The 25,067-nt window shown below is 44.7% G+C and overlaps 1 protein-coding gene across 2 annotated transcripts in view; it reads left to right on the top strand.

The window, feature by feature from the left end:
* Positions 1-25,067, top strand: part of HRAS (HRas proto-oncogene, GTPase) — a 91,187-nt gene that overhangs the window by 36,524 nt on the left and 29,596 nt on the right. Inside the window, exon 2 of one of the 2 annotated variants that reach the window (XM_040328603.1) lies at positions 3,232-3,268. The exons of the other annotated variant lie outside the window; for it this stretch is intronic. The gene's annotated coding sequence lies outside the window, so the exon portion shown is untranslated. The remainder of the gene's footprint in view (positions 1-3,231; positions 3,269-25,067) is intronic. 2 annotated transcript variants of the gene reach the window in all.

Genomic DNA, 25,067 nt, shown 5'->3' with positions numbered 1-25,067 from the left:
TTTTTTTTTTTTTTTGCTACCATTGACAAAACATTTTAGACCTACCGTGTACATTACTTTCTCTTATCGGCTGTTGTGATGGACTATGTTCTGGTTATGAAACTGGAAGTCTTGGCTCAAACCCAGATTACTACATATAGTTTACACTGCACATCAAACGGCCTCACACTTACTGTAAGTAAGAAATGCATACTTGAATATAATTTTTTATTTATTTTTTCCCTTTTTAAACCTTTTTGAAATACTTACCATTCTTGGAGAATTTGCCAGTCAAATCTTCCCCCTCCTAGGCATTGTTCATCTTCGAAGACGTTGAGAGTTCAGATTGGCTGATCTTTATTTCCCCTGAGATTCTTTCACCAAATGTGTTTTTGGTAATGTAACAAGGCACTGGAGGAGCTTGAATTGGCATTTTCTAGTAAAGATTTCATCCCTTCTATTACTTTACATTCATTCCTGCAAAACTGTTAAAGCAAAAATAAGGCCAAAGCTGTTTTGGCCCTACTTCTCTTGTGGGTCACAAGAAAGGACTTTGTTCTGCAATCCTGTGACCCAGATTCAGCTGTCTGCGGGCAAAAGTCCACCGTCCGCTGATGTCGCAGAGCCGGTCCAGGCTCTGCAGGTATCCCAACAATAATGTTGGGATTTGCCCAGATACCTAGCAGGCACCTGGCTCAGCCTCTCAGCGCTCCTATAGACAGCATGAGACAGCCGCTCCCGCTTGATCAACAGCCCAAGCTCCAGTGAGTATTGGAGGGGGCAGAACAATGACTGACAGTCGCCTCTCTGCTCATGCCGCGTACAGACGGTCGTTTTTTGTGATGAAAAAAAACGACGTTTTAAATCATGAAATAAAACAACGTTTTTGAAACATCATTTTCAAAAACAATGTTGCCTACACACCATCGTTTTTTCACAATGCTCTTGCAAAGCGAGGTTACGTTTCACCACTTTTTTCCATTGAAGCTCACTTCATAACTAGCTTCTGGGCATGCGCGGGTTTAAAAACGTCGTTTTAAACGTCGTTTCTTGCTACACACGGTCAATTTCTGTGAAACAAAAAACTACTTTTTGAAAAACGACACAAAAAATTCGAGCATGTTCGAATTTTTTTTGGTCGTTTTTTTGAAGACATAAAACAACGTTTTGCCCACACACGATCATTTTAAATGACGTTTTTTAAAACGTCGTTTTTTTTCATCACCAAAAACTACCGTCTGTACGTGGCATAAGAGTGGACCGATTAACTAAGTGATTAGCAGCTTTTGTTTTGTTTGCTCAGTTCTTGTTGTAGAGCCAGCAGGGGACAACTGCAGCATTAGATTGATACTGCAGCCATATTTTCTATTCCCGCACTTCTTTTTACTATTGCAGTATTTTTATTTTTTACAGACCTCATTGCTTGTTAAAGCAATTGCCATGAAGTGTGTGTGTGTATTAGGGCCGAAACAACTAATCGATTATGAAATTAATCGATTACAATTTTCATAATCGATTAAATGGCCAGTAACATAATGGGGTTAAAAAAAATAAAATTAGCCCTTTAGTACAAAAAAGCAAATCGCTACTGTAAATATTACTTTCACTGTCCCACACCTTACTGTAGCGATTATTTGCTCTTTTTGTACTTATGTTTTTTTTTTTTAACCCCATTATGTTGCTAAACATCTCAGGCCTGGGTTCACACCTCTGTTTTTTGGTGCTTTTGAAGAAACGCACTACAGTTCATTTACATGTTTTCCTATGGGACACGTTCACATCCATGATTTTTTTTCAGCTGCTGCGTATTTAGAAAGGGCAAGGACTTTTTAATGCAAAACGGTGCTATTTTGTTTTTTTGGTTCAATATACTTCAATGGAGAAGCTGCAGAAAAGCATGTAATGTGTTTTTGCGGCAATTTGTGTTTTGTAATCTGCCCAACAACAAATTGGCCCAAAATTAAAAAATGCTTTTTTTTTGTTTGTTTTTTTAAAGGCTATTATCCGATTAATCGAAACAATAATCGGCCAACTAATCGATTATGAAAATAATCGTTAGTTGCAGTCTTAGTGTATGTATGTATGTATGTATGTGTGTGTGTGTGTGTGTGTGTGTGTGTGTGTGTGTGTGTGTGTGTGTGTGTGTGTATATGTGTGTGTGTGTGTGTGTATATGTATATGTATATATGTGTGTGTGTGTGTGTATGTGTGTGTGTATATATATATATATATATATATATATATATATATATATATTTATATATATATATATATATATATATATATATATATATATATATATATATATATATATATATACAAATTTAATTTTGTGTGTGTTATATATGTGATGTATCGTGTTTTTACAGTAACACTAGTTTTTAAATTTATTGCATTTACAAAAAATCATCTTGGGCCTGGTTCAGACAAGGTATACTATAACGTACGCTCGTGCGAGTGCAGGGTTTACCCCCTTGGAGATGCATCCCCGTGCAGGAAGTCCTATTCAGGTCAATTGGGATGCAGCAGCTGCACAGACTCTTACATCTGTGTGGGTGTGTGCCCCTGAACTCGCACTGTCTGCGCTCAGAGACCCGTGCCTGCAGGGGCTTTTTCCAAATGGGACTGCCTGCATGAGGATGTATGGAACACATTGATGGGCCCGTGTGAATGAGGTCTAAAATGCAGTTATTCTTGGAAAGCATGTTCACCAAAAAGCCTTATTCATCCTGAAAAATATGTATTGTAGGTTATGCCAAAGTTATTGCTGCATAATATGTAGGTTTTGCCAAATAAATAGGTACATAATGGATATCTAAAAGTATGTCTGGTACAGAATGAGGAAATTTCCACTAATCCTGAAGCGATTACTATTTTAGAACAATTTTCCAGTAAAGGGAGTTTGAGACTCCCATCCGTCATACCTTTTTCAGGTCAATGACTAAAGATGAAGTGAAGGCTCCATAGCTTGTACCTTTACAGGTGCTGTGATACATATGTCCGTGCTGTTATAGTTGGCAAGATGTTGGTTACTTGCGCTGCTTAAATAATTCTTTTGGGAGCGTATGTTGTCCTTATTGGCAGAAAGCACTGGAATGTCTGCAGATGTATATGAAAGTAATACTATAAAAAAGTACTTTATATAACATAGCCTTGGGACTTTGCTGTGTACAGATTTAGGTGAGGTTGATGTGCTATATGCCGCTTGCTGGTTTGTATCTGAATTTTAACAGTAAGATTTTATTTGCACAGGTCCAAGAATCCTCTGAGATTACTCTTCGTGCATCAGGTATGGTACAATCTTTTCTTCTACATTTTACAAAAGTGTATATTTTTTATTTTATTTTTTTATTGCAGTGCCGACTAGCGATACTGAACCCCGATTTTCAGTTTTCAGACACACGTCAACGTTTGTACGCTCGTTTAAAAAAAATGCTTCCTAAAGCTCTTCAATCATCTGTTTTATGCTTAGGAAATGTTCTCTATAGTGAGCCCTAAGAGAAAAGAAATGCTGGTATGCAGTTAATGAGACACAGCAGCCATTTTGAACTACCTCAAGTCCCTACAATGTCTGCAGCATCTAAGAGCTATATAGTAGTGCTATCAAGATGTAAACCTGCCTATAAATAAATGGCCATAAAACATAAACTGTACTGTCAAACCATCACTCCTACACTAAAGAGTCAAAAGTATGAAGAAACCCCTCCAAATTGAGTTTAGGTGTTTCTTGTAATGGGTACTGCTGATGCTACAGCATACAAAGACAATTTGCCCTTTCAACCTTGTGGCAACACATTGGTGAAGGTCCTGTTCTGTTCCAGCATGACTGTGTTCCTGTTCCCAAAGCTGGGTCCGTAAAGACGTTCTTGGATGAGTTTTGTGTAGAGGAACTTGCGTGAACTACACGGATCCTTGACCTTAAACCTACTGGAACACCTATTGAAGAAACTGGAATATAGATTAGAGGTCGACCGATATATCGGCAGATATTTGTCCGTTTTGGAGAAATCGGCATCGGCCGCATTTTATTCAAATTAGGCCGATATTTTACATGACCGCTAGCTTTGCCACGGATCTGGAGCTAGGCCGAAGCCGCGGCCTTTCCTGATGCTGTGACCGCGGCGGCAATCTGCGGATTGCCGCCGCGGTCACAGCTTCAGGAAAGGCCGCGGCTTCGGCCTAGCTCCGGAGCCGGGGCCATCTTGGTACACCCAGCACGGCGGCCCTCCTCTCTGTTTACACCCACAGAGGAGGAGGGGCCTGCGCTTGTGGGACACACACCGCTCTCTGGTGTCTGTACTACGGGGGGCAGGGGGGGGTGTCTATACTGGAGGGAGAGGGGGTCTGACACCATTTTTTTTTTTTTGCACCAGTGCCACCTGCCAGTGCCACCATCCAGTGCCAATTAGTGCCACCTTCCATCCAGTGCCATCTGCCAATGCCAACTGCCAGTGCCACCATCTAGTGCCAATTAGTGCCACCTTCCATCCAGTGCCATCTGCCAGTGCTAACTATTGCTATCCAGTGCCAATTGGTGCCACCTGCTAGTCAGTGCTTGCCAGTGCCATCTGCCAATCAGTGCCACCTGCCAGTGTCAATAAGTGCCACCTGCCAATCAGTACCATCTTTCAGTGCCATCCAGTGCCACCTGCCAATCAGTGCCTTCTGCTAGTGCCATCTTCCAGTGCCAATTAGTGCCACGAGCCAGTGCCACTAAAAAAAAATAAAAAAATTGGCCTAAAATATCGGCGGCAAAAATCGACATCATATATCGGCCATCGGCCGCCCAGATTCCTAAATATCGGCATCGGCCAGAGAAAAACCCATATCGGTCGACCTCTAATATAGATTATGAAACCAAGTCTTTTCATCCAGTATCACTATCAGATCTTTTGGTTAAATGGATATAAATTTGGCGCATACACACTCCAAAATCTTCAAGGAACCCAACAATAGAACTGCAACATGAGCAGTGGCTATTGTTGAAGTCCCTTCAGCTACTTCAGTGTATTCCGCTGGTTTAATAATAAAAAAAAAAAATGCCCTTTTAACTCCAGAAAAGCTTTAATGCATCGGTTGCTCTTGGCAGCACAGGTGCCCCCAATTTCAGAGAGTAACTTCATTGATGACATCTGTGCTATTATATGAATTGAGCCTGGCATTTATCATTTCCTGCCCCCATTAGTTACAATTATTACTGTAAATATCTATAAGACATATTGGTTACAGCAGTTCCTATAGTTTTAAAAGAGAAGTATGTGTTTTTTTTTTTGGCTAATCATACTTGCCTAGGTGGATGCAGCATCAGACCAATGCTGCAGCTGCCCCCTGCCGTGTCTGCACTGATAACCGAGCCACGAAACACCGCCGATGGCTCAGTTCTCCCTCCTCCCTGAGCAGAGCGCTGCTGTCAGTCAGTATCGCTTCTGCTCTGCTCCTCCATGCTCATTGAAGCAGACCTAGTGCATCTAGTAGCAGACGTCTCTTGGCATCTACCGCTAGGAAAGGACCTGCTGTCTCAAGGTCCCATACGCCATCCTGTTTTACAGTCGCTGGCTTTTAACGGCAGGGCTATTGAGAGCCAGGTGCTAAGAGACCGGGGCCTGTCAGGCCCCGTACACACGACCGGATCTATCCGCTGGGATTTATCCGCAGATCAGTTCCAGCGGATAGATCCGGTCTTGTGTACGTCCGAGCGGACATTTATCGGCAGAAAAAAATCCAGCCGACGGATTTCAAGCGGATAAAAATTTCTTAGCATGCTAAGAAATCTATCCGCTTGAATCCTGTCCAGCGGATTGATCCGGTGGTCTGTACAGACTCATCGGATCAGTCCATCCGCTCCCCTCCCTCGCATGCATCGTAATGATTCGACGCATGCGTGGAAGTCTTTACCTTCCAGCGTCGCGCACGTCGCCGCGTCATCGTCGCGGCTACGGCGCGTCACCGCGGATGGATTCCGCGCGGATTTCGATCTGATGGTGAGTACAGCTATCAGATCCAAATCCGCCAGAGGACCGTTTCCAGCGGATATCCTCTCGTGTGTACGGGGCCTGAGACTCGGCGATCTCTACCATGAGGAGTGCTCAGAAATCGTCCTCCAGGAAGATTTACCATCGCACTTGGAAGACCTACATATCCATTTGTGAGAAAATGAGGTGACATCCATGTGCCAATTTGGTTCCCAGAGGGGGGCGGACCAAAAATGTGCTTTAAGTACAATTAGGGGGCAGATATCTGCCCTGGCTGTCCAGACTAAACTTGCCCCTCATAAAGCAGGGGCAACTTTACACCAGACGTGTGCAGGTCAGCTGGAGAGCAGCTTCAGCAGCACCGTTACGGACAAGCTGAGCAACCACACTTGCAGGACAACACATATGTATGCCAACATGCCAGGGGCAGGCATGGTCATAGCTATACTAGTGTGTACCCAGGCGCGTAGAAGGAGGAGGGCACGGGAGAGGATATACCAAACGCGCATAAACGTCTTTGGCATGGGGATTCGGAGGTGTATCGCATCTTCAGATTCAACACTGATGCCATCCAGGAAATGGCCACAACCCTGCAGGATGACATCACCAGCCAGACACACCGCTCACATGCAGTGCAGCCACTGGTCAAGGTACTGGCAACACTGCATTTCCTCGCCACTGGATCTTTTCAGCGTACAAGTGGAGTTGTGGCTGGGATGTCACAAACCAGCATGAGCAGATGTGTGCACCAGGTTGTCCCCGCAATCCTCAGACACATGTCCCACCATATCATCAGACCCACCCAGGAGCACCTGCGGAATAAGGCAATGGCGGATTTTGTCAGAATTGCAGGATTCCCACGCACCGTGGGGGCCATTGATTGCACACATGTGGCACTACGGCCCCCCCGTGACACAGAGCACATATACCGCAATCGTAAGCACTGGAATTCCATCAACGTACAGGTGATAGCCGATGCCCAAGGCCTCATATGGCACGTTCGTGCCAAACACCCAGGGTCCAGCCACGACAGCTACATATACCGTCAAAGCACCATCCCAACAGAATTTGAACAAAACGTGTACGGGAACAGCTGGCTGGTTGGTGAGTGACATGGGAGTCAGGCATGACTGTCCGAGTGGCACATGCACGGCTAACATCCTCCTGTCTTTTCCCTTCCAGGTGACTCTGCATATGCACTTGGGCCCCATCTCATGACTCCATTCCGGGATCCCCAAACCACAGGAGAGCAAAACTACAATGCTGCACACATACGTACCCGTGCAGTGGTGGAACGCACATTTGGCATCCTGGAGTCCCGTTTCCGATGCCTGGATAAGTCCGGGGGGACCCTGTTGTATTCCCCAAACTTTGTGTGCCAGATCATCGGTGCATGTTGCATTCTGCACAACTTTGCTGAGAGAAAGGGCCTGGAGATTGACATACGTGATGACCTGACCCCCGAACCAGACATTCCCCCCCCTGCCCGAGGATACCCCGTCTGCTGAGGAAACAGCAGTCAGAAGTTGTCTCGTGGAACGTATCTTTGCACGTTAAATACACACATTCATCATGGCACAAGAAGAATGCACGCATACACACCACTGTGGTCCCTAGCACACACCCCACATCCACATCACATTGGATTAGCCCAAGGCCAACATGCAGGACTTGGGAGCAGCAACGCCACGGCAAGGCTCCAATTATGTTGCTGACCATTCATACCACATTCACACGGGTCGTGGGGATAAATTCTCCCCAACGACCGAGGGTGACACCCCTTTGCTGGCAGGAGTGTCACCCCCCCCCCCCCATTCACACACCAGTCTCACTGTAATCTGCACGCCTCACTGTGTGCATTATTAGAAACAAAATAATAACACTTAACCAGAGCCAAAAATAAATCCTAATACTCTTAACCAGAGCAAGAAAGAAATCATAATACTCTTAACCAGAGCAAAAAATAAATCAAACACAAAATAATTAGTTGCCCTGGCTGCTGCCACGGCCCCGTAACTGCCTGGTTGACGGCTCAGGTGGGGGGGCATCAGGTGGAGGAGCATCCACCGGCCTATCCATGGCTGGAGGCCTGCCCTCTATTGCCACGGCAATGCGGGTCAGGATGGTGTTGGTGTCTGACTTCACCTGCCGCAAACGTCTCCCCTCCGCCTCAATGGCAGCTGTGTGGCCCTGGATGGCCTCAGACAGGGACCGCACCTCTGCCACGAGGGTAGCCGTTGTGGCCTGCAGCTCACCCAAGCAGGTGATGACAACTGCAGTCTTGCCTGCCACATCTTGCAGCCCATCATTTATGTGGCCCCTGGAGGCCAGGCTGTCGGCCACTCGCCTCATCTCCTGGACCATCTCACCCATATGGCGGGTCTGAGAGTCCTGGGCACTGGTCAGATTCTCAGGCAGGAACTCAGGAACCCCCCTGGTCTTCCTGGGGCCAGGAGAGGCTTGAGGCCTGGAATAGGGGGAGGGACTTGAGGGAGTGGGTGGGTTGGGGATGGATCCAGAGGGGCTGGATGATCGGAGGCTTGACGTCCGGGATGGACCTGTTGTTAGGGAGGACTCCTCAAGATATAGGGATACCTCCTCACCCAGATGTTCTGCATCCTCCTGAATCACCTCTTCACTGGAGGTCTGGGCACCACTCCCCTCCACCAATGCCTCTTGGCTTCCCAGGGGGTTAGGGGCATGATCATCAAGGGATGATGGTGTGGGACGGGCAGAGGCACCAGATGGCCCAGCTCCCTCCTGGACATCTGCGGATGACACAAAACATTCACATGTTGGTGGACCCACACACTTGTCACATATTCCCTTCCACCCCCTCACATGCTACACACCAGATAGGAGAAAAAACACACTTGCCTGTCCTGGAGGTCGGCTCAACTGAGTCGTAGCCCTCAACTCCCTCCACTTGCTCCCTCTCAAGGCAGCGGGCAACCACCTGCTCATCAGGAGTCAGCCGTATACGAGAGGCTGGTCCACCACCAGTGCATGGCATGCCTTCTCATATTGGCCAGCTTCTCCTTGACCCTCCTGCGCATATCGTTAATCTTTTTGGTGATGTCCTGGGGCCTCCTCACCTCATTGCCTACGGCATTCACCTGGTTGGTGATCCTCGTCAGGATCTCATCCCTTCTGCCCTTGCTCGTCTCCTTGCTCCATGGCCCATGGAGGCGAGCGTTATACCTCTCCATGGCCGCTAGTATGATAGCCTTCTCCTCTGGGGTGAAGTTCTTTATTCTATTTCCTGAACGCTGAGCCGCCATGTCAAGAGCGCAAAAGTACCTACACCTCAAGAAACCAAACGTGTACTTTTGCACTCGACGGGCGCATGTCTGGGCGTATTTATGCCCTGGGCGTAAATGGTGGGCCGGCGTAACTCAGGATTTACGCCGGGCGTAGTTGTGAGCATGCGCAGAGGGGCACGGGACATACGATCACGGCGCATGCGCCGTTCTTTCGGCCCTTCATTTGCATGGGGTCACGGTTCATTTAAATGGATCACGCCCACTTCCTTCCTACTTTGAATTACGCCGGCTTACGCCGACGATTTTATGTTACGCCGGCGCAAAATTGGATGCATTTGCTTAGAGAATACGGAGCTCTAAGTTACGTCGGCGTAACGCATATGAGATGCGCTACGCCAGGATAAAGATGCCCCGATCTACGAGAATCTGTGTGTATGTGTGTATGCGAAGTTATCTGTTTTTTTATTATTCAGTACTTCTCAGAGATCACAGTATTACCTCCTAAAATCACTTTTATGTTCTCTGGTCTCCAGAAGGTAATCGCCATCTTTTTCAGCCATCATACTTGGTCAGCATCTACTTCCTGGGCAGAAATGCTGGCACAGAGAAGAAGCAATAATGTCAATTCTGGGGCCTGTGCAGTTTTGGATGCATTCAAAAGGTCTGACACAGATCAGCCCATGTTGTAGCCTCTCACCTTGTGTTTTGCTAAAAAGTTGCAATCTGATCACTGGGGGAGGGGAAACTAAGGTAATTCTTTCTCCTGCTTTTAAAGTGGTTGTAAACTCTTACAGACCACTTTTTTTACCTACAGGTAAGCATAGATTAAGGGTTACCTGTAGGTACAACAAATATGTCCTAAACCTACACGGTTTAGGAGATATTTCCAAAACACATGCACCGATGTTTACGGCGCATGCACTGTGGACAACGGCGCGCAGGCGCACTGAGTGTGGCGTTACTAGCGGCGATCATGCCGTTAGTGGCGGCACCCGCGGGAGTGACGTCATTGTGGCTCTGGCCAGTCACAGCGCCGGAGCCGCGATACGAGGAAGACACTCAGGGAAAGATGGCGGAGGTGAGGAATGAGCACTGCTGCCGGGGCTTAGATCTCAGGTAAGTAATACATAATGAGGGTTTACTTCCTCTTTAAGTAGACTGATGGCATCATCTTGGCTGGAGCTGATGGAATACATTTTTCTTTTTATAGACAAAAGAGCTGTTTTTTGGAAAATTTATACTAACGTTATTCATGTAGACAGATATTTATTCATACAGTATACTTGCTGACAGGTTCACTTTGATTTAAAAGAAATAAATGGGCCATCTTGATGTAAATCATCTTCTCAGTGAAACCCCGCAGGGAACATACAGTAGTAATGCTGACAACAGAAAGTGCCTGATCAGACTTTTTTTTTTTTTTTACCTTAATGCAAAGAATGAATTAAGGTAAAAAAAAAAAAGCAGTGGAGTCATTAATTAAAGTAATTATAAAGCTTAGTTTGTTTTGTTATTTTAGGAAAACAATAAACATGTTATACTTTCCTTATCCTGTGTAGTGGTTTTGCACAGATCAGCCCAGATCCTCACCTTCTCTAGTCCCATGCTGGTGCTCCTGGCCCCTCCCTCCTGCCAAGTGCCCCCACAGCGAGCGGCTTGCTGTGGAGACACCCAAACAGGTGCGGTTGATCCATGTGTTTATTCACACACAGCGCCATGGCTTGGCCTCGCCCCCTGATCGGCTCACTGACTGTGATTAACAGTGGCGGGAGCCAATGGCTGCTGCCAAAAGCCAATCAGGAATGCAAGTCGCTTGTGGCTATCGCTGGCTGGAGAAGGGACTGCTGCACACAGGTTTTTTACCTTCATGCATAGAATGCATAAAGGTAATAAACCTTGTGCCTTTACAACAACCACTGTAATCTCACCCCAATGCGTCTTGTTAATGTGTGTGCCAAATTGCATGAAAAAATTCCATGGGGCAGATCCACAAAGATCTGCCCCAGGCGCATCGTATCTGAGATGCGCTACGCCGCCGTACCTTACCTGGCTTTGGTTCTAATCCATAAAGAATTTGCGCCGTAAGTTACGGCGGCGTAACTTATCTCAAGCGGCTTAACAGCGCGGAATTCAAATGCAGCGAGTAGGGGGCGTGTTTCATTTAAATGAAGCGCGTCCTCATGCCGAAGGAACTGCGCATGCTCCGTTCCTAAATTTCCCGCCGTGCATTGCGCTAAATGACGTCGCAAGGACGTCATTTTTTTGACGTGGACGTAAATTACGTCCATCCCGATTCACGGACGACTTACGCAAACTAATTTATTTTTATTTTTATTTTTTTAATTATACGCCATACTTAACATTGCGTACACCACCAAATAGCCGGTTTAATTATACGCCGAAAACCGCCGACTAGAGACGACGTAAAAGAATGCGACGGCCGCTCGTACATTCATGGATCGTCGGAAATAGCTAATTTGCATACTCGACGCGGAAAACGACGCGAACGCTACCCAGCGGACACCGAAGAATTGCATCTTAGATCTGAAGGCGTACGAAGACGTACACCTGTCAGATCTAACCCAGATGCCGTCGTATCTTGTTTTGAGGATTCAAAACAAAGATACGACGCGGGAAATCAGTAGATACGCCGGCGTACTCGCTTTATGGATCTGCCCCCATATGTTTTGCTGCAACAAACTTGAAAAGGTGTAGTGACTTATTTTGTACATTTCTTGCATGTCAGGTAGCCCTTTGACACGAATAGACTGCCCAAAATGTGCAAAAATGCACCCATGCTCTATTGCACCTGCTTGATGTGAACGGAGCCTAAAGCCTCGTACACGTGATCGGATTTTTCGCGGACAAAGCTTAGGACTTTTGTCCGACGGGCGTTGGCCGTGAACTTGTCTTGCATGCAAACGGCAAAGAATTGTCGTCCAACAAACCCTAAAGGACATGTTTTTTTCAGCTCTTTAGCGCCACCCTATTGGGCAACTTCTGCTAATTTTGTCTTATGGTTAGCATTGCTTCCGAGCATGCGTGTTTGTACTTTGTATTTTTTCCGGCAGACTTGTGTACACACAATCGGAAAATCCGACAAGACACATTTGTTGGAAAATTTTAAAGCATGCTATTCCACATTTGTTGTCGGAAATTTTACCTTAAAAGGAAGCTAATAACGTGATTTTTTTTTTTTAGGGTGGACCTCCGCTTTAAGGTCAATAGGAATTTAGTGACCAGCGTTTTTAAGCACATATAAAAAGCAGAAACACACCCGTGTACAGTATGTAATTCATGTCTTCAGAATAATGCATTACTGGCACCTGGGAGAATTTTAAGCAGTGGGGTAGATTGTACTGCAGTTATACTTGGGTGAAAACTATAGTTCTAAGCAGGTTGTTCTTGCCAGGCGTACGTTTCGTTGCTTCATCCTGTGTTTTGACTTGAAGATGCCTGTAATTGACCTGCTGCTAAGTTAACCTGTATTCCTTGGGTAGAGGAGAAAAGGAGCACAACTAGATTATGGCATCCTAGCGGGGCACAATTTTACTGGCATGAGAAGTTGCTGCCTTTTTACACCTTGGGTGTGATGTTGAGAATGTGGATGAGCTGCCATCACCTGTTGTCATGATTTTGACTTGTTGCCAGTAGCTGTACATTTTCTTAATGCTTTTAACCACCAGCATCAATCAGGAGATATGTCTTCGTAGCCTGTATTCCCTGGACCACTTTCCTCCAAGCACTCCAAAGCATAGAACACGTACGTGTATGATGATTTATAGACCTGATTATTCTAATGGCTTTCTGTATCTTCGTGGCAGCCAGTAAATGAAATGGAGGACCCAACAGTATTTTTAGCTTCTGAATAGGATGGGCATCTTGTCTTGTTCATTCCGCTATTTTTGGACATGGAGGCAGCACTTTTTTGCAAGCAAGTGAGGCACATTTAATTTGACGGATGCAGAAAAACGCACCCGTAGACCTAGAGGTAAAACTTTTTTTTTTTTTTTTTTGGATAGAGTTATAATTCCTGTCAGATTATTTTTATTTTTTTTGTGTTCGATTGGAGAGATTTCCCTTAATTTCCTGCCCAATGGCCAAAACCGTAAGGGTGAGGTAATCACCAGGGTCAGCAGAACTAATGTTCTCATTGGAAGAGTTTACGTCTTTAACTGTTAGGTGATAGCCCAACATTTGGGATTTTCATTCACTTTCACTGTTAAATGGTAAACTGGACAAATAGAGAGAGTGAATCTCCCTAATGGGGCCACAGACCTCAATAAAAACTGACAGGTGTTCTAATACCTCTCTACTCTATCCAAAACTAAAGAAAAAGTTTCTTATATTTAAATATACACAATATTGTCAAAGGTTTTGGGACACCTGCTTTTACACGCACATGAACTTTAATGGCATCCCAGTCTTAGTCCGTAGGGTTTAATATTGAGTTGGCCCAACCTTTTGCAGCTATAACAGATTCAACTCTTCTGGGAAGCGGTACACAAGGTTTAGTAGTGTGTCTATAGGAATGTTTGACCATTCTTCCAGATACGCATTTGTGAGGCCAGGCACTGATGTGGGACAGGACTCTGTACAGGCCAGTCAAGTTCCTCCACCCCACACTTGCTAATCCATGTCTTTATGGACCTTGCTTTGTGCACTGGTCCAAATTAGGGATGAGCTCCTGCGTGTTTGCATCGTACACGTGCAGAGCCCGCCAGGAAGTCTGCACGTCTCTGCGCTAATCAAAGCCAGGGAGACATTTCCCGATCTTTGCAGCCGAGCATCGGGACAATGTCTCCCTGGCTGTGGTTAGTGCAGAGACATGCAGACTTCCTGGCAGGCTCTGCACGTGTACGATGCAAACACGCTGGAGCTCATCCCTAGTCCAAATTATTTGGTGGAGGAGGGGGATTATGGGTAGGGTTTTTTTTTTTTTTTTTTTTTAGGGGTTGGGTTTGGCCCCTTCGTTGCAGTGAAGCAAACTCTTAAAGCATCAGCATACCAAGACATTTTTGACAATTTCATGGTCCCAACTTTGTGGGAACAGTTGATTTAGCACAAGAATATATCCTGTATATTAACTAATATTTTTTTAATGGACCCTGGGTATTGGCTAATGCCTTTAGGGTGATCTGGACGCTCTCTCAGGGACACCGTTTTTTGTTAGTGTCCAAAGGTAATGGACCTCTTCTCCTTCATAGAGAAATCACTCTTCCCGCTTCTAGCTCTATTTTAAACACACAATAAGCAGCCTACCTGACAAAAGCAGAATTCTCTGTAACAACTCCTTGGACCAGTGTTTCTCAACTCCAGTCCTCAAGGCGCACCAATAGGTCATGTTTTCAGGATTTCCCTTAGATGAAATGGCTGTGGTAATTACGAAGGCAGTGAAACTGATTAAATGCCCTGTGCAACATAATGGAAAGCCTGAAAACATGACCTGTTGGGGCGCCTTGAGGACTGGAGTTGAGAAACACTGCCTTGGACCAACAAAGGCTTTAATGCAGCCACCTTTGTCCAGGGCTCAAAAATTCAAGGTCTCTTCACCAGCTCCCATGTCTCTACCCGAGTCAGATCCCAATATGCCTGCCCTAGACTAGGCAGACACAGAAGGGAATGAAGAGGACATGGAAATTAGTCTTGGAGGAAGCTGCAGAAGATTTTTCTTCCCAAGATTGCCATACAGTTGAAGAGGGAACTTCAGACATTCCTCACATATGTGTTCAATTGGTGGTTTCAAAATAGAGTTCAAAATTCTACCCCCCCCAACCATTTTTCTCTCTCTATCAATCAAAATAGTCAGATTTGCACAATGCCCTAAGCCATATTTTTTCTCCCAGTTTTTATGATGGTACCTTCACAAGACAAGTTCAAGAATTTTTACGCAAGCCTGTTCACACTACCAAAGCCCTATGGAGGCATTTGTCCTATTCTGGACTTAAAATCCCTCACACGTTCACATTCCAAATTGCTCTAGGCTTTCAGTGGGGTGATCAATTTTCAAAAATCCGCTCTCAAGCCTTCTCTACATCTGGAATACTTGTTTACACACTGAACACATCCCAAGGAAAGGTTTTCCTTTACGGAAAATAGAGTCCTGTATCTCAGATCTCTGTGGTCCATATCCCAGGAGAGAACAACTGGAAATCACCACACAACTTAAATCACCACCACTTGGATCAGGGGGAATGGGCCCTTCACCCAGACATATCAGGTTAAATATGTCAGAAGTGGGGGACCACAGATGTAGATATCCTGGCCTCCAGATTCAACAACAAAAGACCTCAGTTTGTGGCCAGGACCAGGGATATTGCAGTGCTGGCCTTGGATACCCTGATCATCCCCTTGCCTCAGTTCAGGCTAATCTATGCCTTCCCTCCAGTATAAAACGAAAAAAGTGTACTGAAGGCCTACAGAACACCTCCCAGCGCCAAAACCGGATGTAAGCTGATTGCAGTAAGCTGATAACTGAAAGAGCGTAGAAGACAGAGAATCTGTGTACTACGATGATGGGAGCAGCCGTTTAAAACAATAAAAACATAATAAAAAATGATGATCACAATTAAAAGAGCATAAATGCACAATTAAAACAATCACAAACAGCGCTAAAAGTGATAATTCTGGTGTAAATGCTCAAGGCACCACTATTACACTATAAAACAATAATGTGTGAAGGAAATCAGTCAGTAGAGGTAAAGTCCCATATAAAGATGTGGTTCACTTTAAGAAAGGACAGACAGCGTAGCACCTTCCACCCGAACTTCTTAAAAGACACCGCGTGGGACAAAACGAGCCCCCTCTGGGGTACACACTTACCAAAAAGTAAGTTAAAACTGGCGTTGTATATAAAGCTCCAGACTGGTATATATCCTTCAAACAGGGTAATCAAATGAATCTGTATGGAGGCTCCCAATTAATCCAAAAAAAAAGACAAAAAGAGTGCCATAGCATAATTCCGTTTTTAATGGGTTAAAAATATAGATGGCCCACAGATAAGATAAACCCTTCAAACATTACACGTACAATATAAAAGATAAACAAGCGCATAATCACCAACTCCTGTAAGCAAGGTAGAGCGTCGTGCTGGTCCTATTACAGTCTTAAAGAGCCTAGCAAACGTTGGTTCCAGCCGAGGCCCTGGTGGAGCGCAAGCGTCACTTCCTGAGCGTCGTGAGTAGCCACGCCCTGACGCGTTTCGTCATAGGACTTCGACAGAGGGCGTGGCCTCACGACGCAATCCACCAAGTTAAATACATATTGCTCTCACAGGCACACCTATCGCCGTAGAGCCGAGGGCGGGCAAAGGTGCTGAACCCGCCCCTAACTCATAGATACACGGCGTACGGGGGCGAATGAGAGATATCACAAAAAGACTTCAACATCCGTCATGCACTGCTACACACAGGAGCCATAAAAGATAATGACACCGGAAATATGAGTGATAGACAGCCACGGAGGTGAACATGTAATTTATACATAATAGTGACCTCATAAAGCTATTACAAGCACTGAGATGTCATGGAGTGATGTATAATCAACAACATAAAACGGATATATAATCATGAAATGTAAGAGCTTCACTGAATACATGATCAGTTGAAATTCATTACGTTTTAACTATAAAAATAATTATACATATTAAAAATGTGCATTAATACCATTAAATGGGTTCCTTTTAAGCTAGTGCATTGTTGGTTCACTTACCTTTTTCCTTCGATTTCCCTTCTAAATGTTTTTTTTTCTTTATCTGAATTTCTTACTTCCCGTTCCTCATCAGTAAGCTTGCCCCCATCATCCAAGCCGTTCTGGGGTTTAGTCAGCGTGCTCGCCCCCTCACTTGGGACTACATCCCTGCGAGTAGACGCTGTGAACACCGCAGGGATGTATTTCCAAGGGATGGGGCGAGCACGCTGACTAACCCCCAGCCAGAACAGCTCGGATGATAGGGGCAAGCTTACTGAGGAGGAACGGGAAGTGAGAGATTCAGACAAAGGGGAAAAAAAACATTTAGAAGGAAAAGGTAAGTGAACCAACAATGCACTAGCTTAACCTCCTGGGACCCGCGCTATAGTCAAATGACGGCTACAGCGTGGATCTAAAAATCCAACTAGACTTTCTTGTGAAAAAAAAAAAATCCAACTAGACGTCAATTGACGTCCGCCCCTTTGGGCGTTCCCCGCGCGCTCCAGAGCGCGCAGCGGGGAAACTCTGTGTTGGCCGTGTCCCTTGGACACAGCCAATTACAGATCGCCGCGAACGGCCAATCAGAGTGGCCGTTTGCGATGCGATCTGTGCGGCCAATGTAAACATATGAGATCATCTCTCATTGCCGGCTCACACAGAGACAGCGATGCTGTCTCTGGAGAGGAGACGGATCTGTGTCTCTTGTACATAGGGACATAGATCGGTCACCCCCCCAGTCACCCCCCCTCCACCTACAGTTAGAACACTAAGCAGGGATACATTTAACCCCTTCCTCACCCCCTAGTGTTAACCCCTTCAATGCCAGTCACATTTATACTGTAATTAGTGAATATTTATAGCACTGATCACAGTATAAATGTGAATGGCGCCAAAAATGTGTCAAAAGTGTCCGATGTGTCCGCCATAACGTCGCAGTCCCAATAAAAATCGCAGATCACCGCCATTTCTAGTAAAAAAAAAAATAATAAAAAATAATAATTCTGTCCCCTATTTTGTAGGCGCTATAACTTTTGCGCTTATTGCGATTTTTATTTTATTTTTTTACCAAAAATATGTAGAAGAATACGTATCGGCCTAAACTGAGAAAAAAAAATGTGTGTTTTTTTTAAATTGGCATATTTATTATAGCAACAAGTAAAAAATATTGTATTTTTTTTCAAAATTGTCGCTCTTTTTTGTTTATAGCGCAAAAAATAAAAACCGCACAGGCGATCAAATACCACCAAAATAAAGCTCTACTTGTGGGGGGAAAAAAGGACATCAATTTTGTTTGGGAGCCACGTCGCACGACCGCGCAATTGTCAGTTAAAGCGACGCAGTGCCGGAAGCTGAAATTTCACCTGGGCAGGAGGGGGGTATATGTGCCCAGTAAGCAAGTGGTTAAAGGAACCTATTTAGAAAATAAAAACAAACCTTTACAACCCCTTTTAGCATTCCCTACTCTAATACAAAACCAGATACAACCCCCAAGTATTTGTCTCTTTTGGCCAGTCTGTGTTTTTTGTAACAAAACCGGGCACTGGCACAATGAAGACATGAGCACATCAGATGCATTTACTCTGACATTGCTAATGGAAGCATTTCCCCAAATCAATATGCTCTTTGGCAGTCCAGGCCATTTAATAGACCCAGGGCTGTTATTTTTAGAATTTTCCCTGCCTGCTCTAATTGAAAATCCTTCGATCGGCAGGACGAAATCTGAGCGCACAGACTGCTGACAGGGCTGTAGTTTGAGGGCATATAATATACAATCGTTGTCAACTCTTGCTGACCTTGGGTGAAGTCAGGGAGTTACCCTCTTAACACCAAATAATGTTTTAGTAGTATTTCTATTCTATAGGCTCAAGTTGTATACTATACTACAGATTTGAAAAGGGGGGGAAAAAAATAGAAAATATATAATTTCACTTTATACTTATACTTTTATACTTGGTGCCCTGCAGTAAATGCTTTACACAGCACATATATAATACAACATTTTTTATCTATGGTGTTACCCTCACAAAATGGACGTTTGCAACAAACCTTAAAGGTCTACAAAGTTGTGTGTGGTTTTTGTTTGTTTTTATTTTTTTATTGTGAATGAATTGGTATCAGGCTGTGCAAGGAGCCCCGTATCGCCTGAACCATAGGTTGCCTTCTGCTACCCACCCCCAAATCTTTACGACCCCCAAAACTCAATTTTTTTTTTTTTTGCAAATGGGCCTATAATGTAAGGGGCCTAGACCTGCACCTCCAATAGCCCCCATGTTAATCTGGCCCTGGTGTCTATAGGCACACACAGCCCAGCTCGGGAGCACGTTCCTCATGTACACTGCTGATGCTAAACGGATGTTTAGGAGCAGTTGGGCATTTTCAAGAACTCTACTTTGTTATCTTACCTGTCCATGTACACAGGGTCATTTAGTTTCTATGCAGTTTGAGTTTAGGGGCATTTTTTTGGAACACAGGCATATCAAGCGGCTAAACGCGGTAACTCGCATTTTAGCCGTGTTTTTTTTTTTTTTTTACAGGCTATTTTCAATGCTTCTAAACGCAAACGCGGCAAAATAGATGTTTTAAACGTTGGTTACTATCTGTCAAGTTATATCATTCAGGAGAGGCCTTAAAAAGCCACCTGTACATGAAGCCCAACAATTACTGAAATGGGGCCAGGTGATCTACCGGAGAGGAGAGCAAAGTTTATATTTCTTTATAAACGTAACAGAAATAAGTGCTGCGCTAAAAAATATGCTTTGTGTTCTTTACACAGATATACACACGCTAGACTGTCTGTAGAAAACCACATGAGAAATGCTATGACACCACTAACTCAAATTAGTGTATCTCTGTGCTCCATTATAGTGCAGCATGTGAACTATTAAGGACTTAGACCACTTAAGGACCCCTTCACGCCGATATATGTCAGCAGAAGGGCACGGCTGGGCACGGGCACGTACCTGTACGTTGCCTTTAAGAGCCCAGACCCGGTCCAAAGCTCCGTGACCGTGCCCGCCCGCAGTGCTCTGGTCTTTGACCAGCAATATGGTCCGGGGGTTAAGTGGTTAAGCGAGGGCATTTTGTTTATCCCATACTGTATATTGGAATGCATCAAAGCATAGGAGTGTTTGAAATTAGGCTGGATAAATGTATATGGGGACAACGATATAAGGTAAAGGAGCTATGAAACTATTGTTAGATTGGGCACATTGCATCTCCCTATCCAGCCAGGTGGGGACCTCCGGGCTCCTTACAGGTGTACTGCCTGTACCCCCCTGATGGCGGCCCTGCCTCTGCTAGATGGGGTCTCTTTATATTTATGTGCCTTTAATGATCTGATCAACCGCACAGGGCCACGTTTCCTAATAATGGGACAGTTGACTCCATTTATGGCTTTCGTTTCTGCTCTGCAGCCTTTAGAAGGGAGTGCTGTTCTCTCATAAGGCCTTATGTACACCGCTGCTGGTAAACGGATGTTTAGGAGCAGTCGGGCATTTTTTTCAACTGCTCCTGAACTCTCCTGTTATTGTTGTTGTTTAGGTACTTGTATAGTGCTGTCAATTTACGCAGCGCTTTACATATATATTGTACATTCACATCAGTCCCTACCCTCAAGGAGCTTACAATCTAAGGTCCCTAACTGGCATCTTATCGGTACATGTACACAGGGTCGTTTTATAGTCATTTCTAGGCAGTTGAGTTTAGAGGCTTTTTCTGGAACCCCAAAAAATGCACCCAGAAGCTGTGTTTAGAGGGATTTCAAGCGCTAAATGCCGTAACTCGTATTTAGCAGAGTTTCGTTTACAGACGTTTTTCACTTTAACAAAAAAAAAAAAAAACTTTTGTAGACGCTGGTTTCTAGCTCTCAAGTTAAACCGTTCAAGTCAAACCGCACGTGCCGTGTACATGAAGCCTAAATATTATTGAGAATGTTGCTTAACTGCTTGCCGACCAGCCGCTGCAGTTATACGGCGGCAGGTCGGCTCTGCTGGGCGAGATCACGTAGCTATACGTCATCTCGACGAGCAGCCAATAGGGGCGTGGGCGCGCCCCCCGTTCGCCCCTGACTCCCGCGCGATTGCCGCCGGGCACCCGCGATCGCTCGTTACAGAGCTCCTGGTCCTGTCAGGGGAAAAATGCCTGACTGTCTGTTCATACAACGTATGAACAGCGATCAGACATTTCCCTCAGTCAGTCCAACCCCCCCCCCCCCCCCCCCCTTCAGTTAGGAGACACCCAGGGAACATACTTAACCCCTTCCCTCCCTGCCTCCCTGGCATTTTTTATACTAATCAATGCATTTTTATAGCGCTGATCGCTATAAAAATGCCAATGGTCCCAAAAATGTGTCAAGTGTCCGCCATAATGTCGCAGTTCCAAAAAAAATCGCTGATCGCCACCATTACTAGTAAAAAAAAAAATATTATTAAAAATGCCATAAAACTACCCCCTATTTTGTAGACGCTACAACTTTTGCGCAAACCAATCAATAATAGCTTATTGCGATTTTTTTTTTTTTTTTTTGGGGGGGATATTTATTACAGCAATTTTTTTTCAAAATTGTCGCTCTATTTTTGTTTATAGCGCAAAAAATAAAAACCGCAGAGGTGATCAAATACCACCAAAAGAAAGCTCTATTTGTGGAAAAAAAAGACGCCAATTTTGTTTTGGAGCCACGTCGCACGACCGCGCAATTGTCAGTTAAAGCGACGCAGTGCCGAATCGCAAAAAGGGGCCCGGTCATTGAGCAGCAATATGGTCTGGGGCTGAAGTGGTTAAGTAGGAACATCCATTTTACAGCATAAGGAATGAGCTTCCAGTGTGGGCAGGAACGGTGCTGTGATGACTTTACCTCTGAAGCCCTTTGTGATCCAAGGGACCAATGGGTATGTCCACCTGCAAAACATCATCTGTGTAAATTCCTGTCCCGCTGATAGCTAGGTTTTAATGGCAGTTTACATTGGGTAGCAGGCTGAACAGGAAATTCACATGGTTCAATTTCTGTATGGGTTTAATTACTGGAATTGTTATTAAGTGGTTTAACCACTTAAGACCCGGACCTTTAGGCAGCTAAGGGACCTGGCCAGTTTTTGTGATTCGGCACTGCGTCGCTTTAACTGACAATTGCGTGGTCGTGCGACGTGGCTCCCAAACAAAATTGGAATCCTTTTTTCCCCCCACAAATAGAGCTTTCTTTTGGTGGTAATTGATCACCTCTGCGGTTTTTATTTTTTGCGCTATAAACAAAAATAATGCGACAATTTTGAAAAAAAAATGCAATATTTTTTACTTTTTGCTATAATAAATATCCCCCAAAAATATATAAAAAAAAATGTTTTCCTCAGTTTAGGCCGATACGTATTCTTCTACCTATTTTTGGTAAAAAAATCGCAATAAACGTTCATCGATTGGTTTGCGCAAAATTTATAGCGTTTACAAAATAGGGGATAGTTTTATTGCATTTTTATTTATTAATTATTATTTTTTTAGTACTAATGGCGGCGATCAGCGTTTTTTTTTTTTTTTCCCGTGACTGCAACATTATGGCGGACACTTCGGACAATTTTGACACATTTTTGGGACCATTGTCATTTTCACAGCAAAAAATTTATTAAAAATGCATTGTTTAATGTGAAAATGACAATTGCAGTTTGGGAGTTAACCACAAGGGGGCGCTGAAGGGGTTAAGTGTGACCTCATTTGTGTTTCTAACTGTAGGGGGGTGTGGCTGTAGGTGTGACGTCATTGATTGTGTGTTCCTTTTTATAGGGAAACACAATGACGGCGCCACAGTGAAGAACTGGGAAGCTGTGTTTACACACAGCTCTCCCGGTTCTTCAGCTCCGGGGACCGATTGCGGGACTCCAGCGGCGATCGGGTCTGCGGGTCCCGCGGTCACGGAGCTTCGGACCGGGTCATGGGCCCGCGACCCACAGATGGTCACTTAAAGAGGACGTACCTGTTTGTGCCCAGCCGTGCCATTCTGCTGACGTATATGTGCAGGAGGCGGTCCTTAAGTGGTTAAAAATGTCTGCCTAGCAGCACTAGAGTTGTTGGTTTGAATCCCAACCATGGCACTACCTGCCTGGATTTTGCATGTTCTTCCTGTTCCTGCGTGGGTTTGCTCCGGGTGCTCTGGTTTCCTCCCACTCTCCAAAGACATGCTGATAGGTTAATTGGCCCTATTGTGTGTGTGTGTGTGTGTGTGTGTGTAAATGTGAGATAGGCAGGGAAGGGCTGGCAATCTTAGGCCTGGGGGGCAGGTTCAGTAAATTGGCCAATTGAACCGCCGAATCAGCTCACAATCCATGGCCCATCTGTTTTTTCAATGCAGCCTTACCAGTGCAGCCAACTCCAGTGCCCATCAATGCAGCCTGATAACTGGGGCAGGTTACATGGGGTGTATGGGGGGGGGGGGGGTCAGCTATGGTGTCAGGGTCTCTCACCACAGTGATCTCGGCAGGTCCTTGCCAACTTCCTAGACCAGAAAAAAAAGAAAATGGCAGCGGCTGCCAGGCCATAAGTCAGGGCGGCCTGGGAGGCAATTGCCACCCTTCCTCCCGGCCCAGCCCTCCCCTGGAGATAGGGACCTTAGATTGTAAGGTTCTTGAGGGCAGGCACCAGTGTTGATGTACAATATATATTTAAAGCGCTGAGTAAATTGACAACGCTTTGTAAGTACCTGAAATGTTTAAAATGTTAATTTTACTACTCTTTTGTGGACCAGTTAAGGTAAGCACTCCCTGATTCTTTACCAGATGGGGAAGGGGATAGACTCAAGAAATGGACAAAACCCCAGGGTAAGCATGTTGGGTTTGGATTGGATTAAAGTCGGGCTAGTTGAAAGCGGGCACAAAAATGGACAACTTGCATGTGTCTGTGCATTTTGAGGCCATAAATTGTTCTAGCCGGTAATAATGATTGCTGTTCCTTTCAGCTTGCACGTAGTATTACTTATGCCTGCAGTCCACTAAGGAGTGTACTCCGTTTATTTTTCCCAAAGAGTTCCTCACCATCTTACTGTAACATTTTTTCTTCATTCACAAGACAGATGCAGAATACAAAGAGAAGATTGTCTGTTTCTTTTTTTCTACAATACACCAGGAATGTAAAACTTGTAGGAGAAAAATGGGATCGGCATAGGGAATTCAGGATCTGCGTCTTCATCTTCAGTGTTAACTCCCATTAACTCTTTAAATGCTAACATTCATATTACATTTCATGCAGGATAATAATACATGTAGAAAAAGTGACCTGTGAGGATAGAAATAACAGTTAAGATGACCAGTTTAAAGTTGGGCTCTGAATTTGACATCCAGATCCTGGCTTCACTGTCTTGTGAGTCTCTGATCTGCGAAAATTTGCAATATGAACGTTGAGGTGGAATTACAGTCATTAAAAAAAAAAGTCAGCAGCTACAAACAGCAGAACGCAGGAATCCAGCTAAGCCATTTCTGCACTGGTGTTCGGACCCCCAGCGCCAACATCTTGAATGTGGCTTCCTGCTGTCTCTGGGCATGGGGTGACCGGGTACAGGCCAAACTTCTTTTTTTTTTTTATTTAATTTTATTTTTTTTGAGCCACACACAGGTTTATTTTATGGCATGAACTAGAGCTCTGCCCGGGTGCTCCTGCAGTAATACAATACAAACAGAAAAATTTCCCTGTACACTTGCCAGCTAGCTTACAAAAAAAAAAATTAACCCTGACTAACTGCTTCTGCTATAATCAGAAGTTTCTGTGCAGGTTTTAACTTTGACAATGTATTGACTTGCTCAAGGCTATAACTCCCTTTGCCACCCACCACTCCTTAAATCATAAGATATGGTGTTAGTCCTGCCCAGTTGTCTTTTGCTAAGCTACCAAATCCCTCCTACCGCCTCATCTCCACAGCACAGGGACTAATTATTCTGTAGTTCCATATAAAAACTGGGAGGGATGATTAGACACAGGACAGCTCTTAACCACTTCAGTACAGGGCTTTTATACACCCTTCCTTCCCAGACCAATTTTGAGCTTTCAGCGCTCTTTCGTTTTGAATGACAATTACTTAGTTGTGCTACATTGTACCCAAACCAAATTTTTTTATCATTTTTTTTTTTTCCTCACAAACAGAGCTTTCTTTTGGTGGTATTTAATCACTGCTGGGTTTTTTATGTTTTGC

The sequence above is a fragment of the Rana temporaria genome, chromosome 11 (assembly GCF_905171775.1).
Source record: "Rana temporaria chromosome 11, aRanTem1.1, whole genome shotgun sequence".
Lineage (NCBI taxonomy): Eukaryota > Metazoa > Chordata > Amphibia > Anura > Ranidae > Rana > Rana temporaria.
This window is presented reverse-complemented; position numbering and strand designations above follow the sequence as displayed.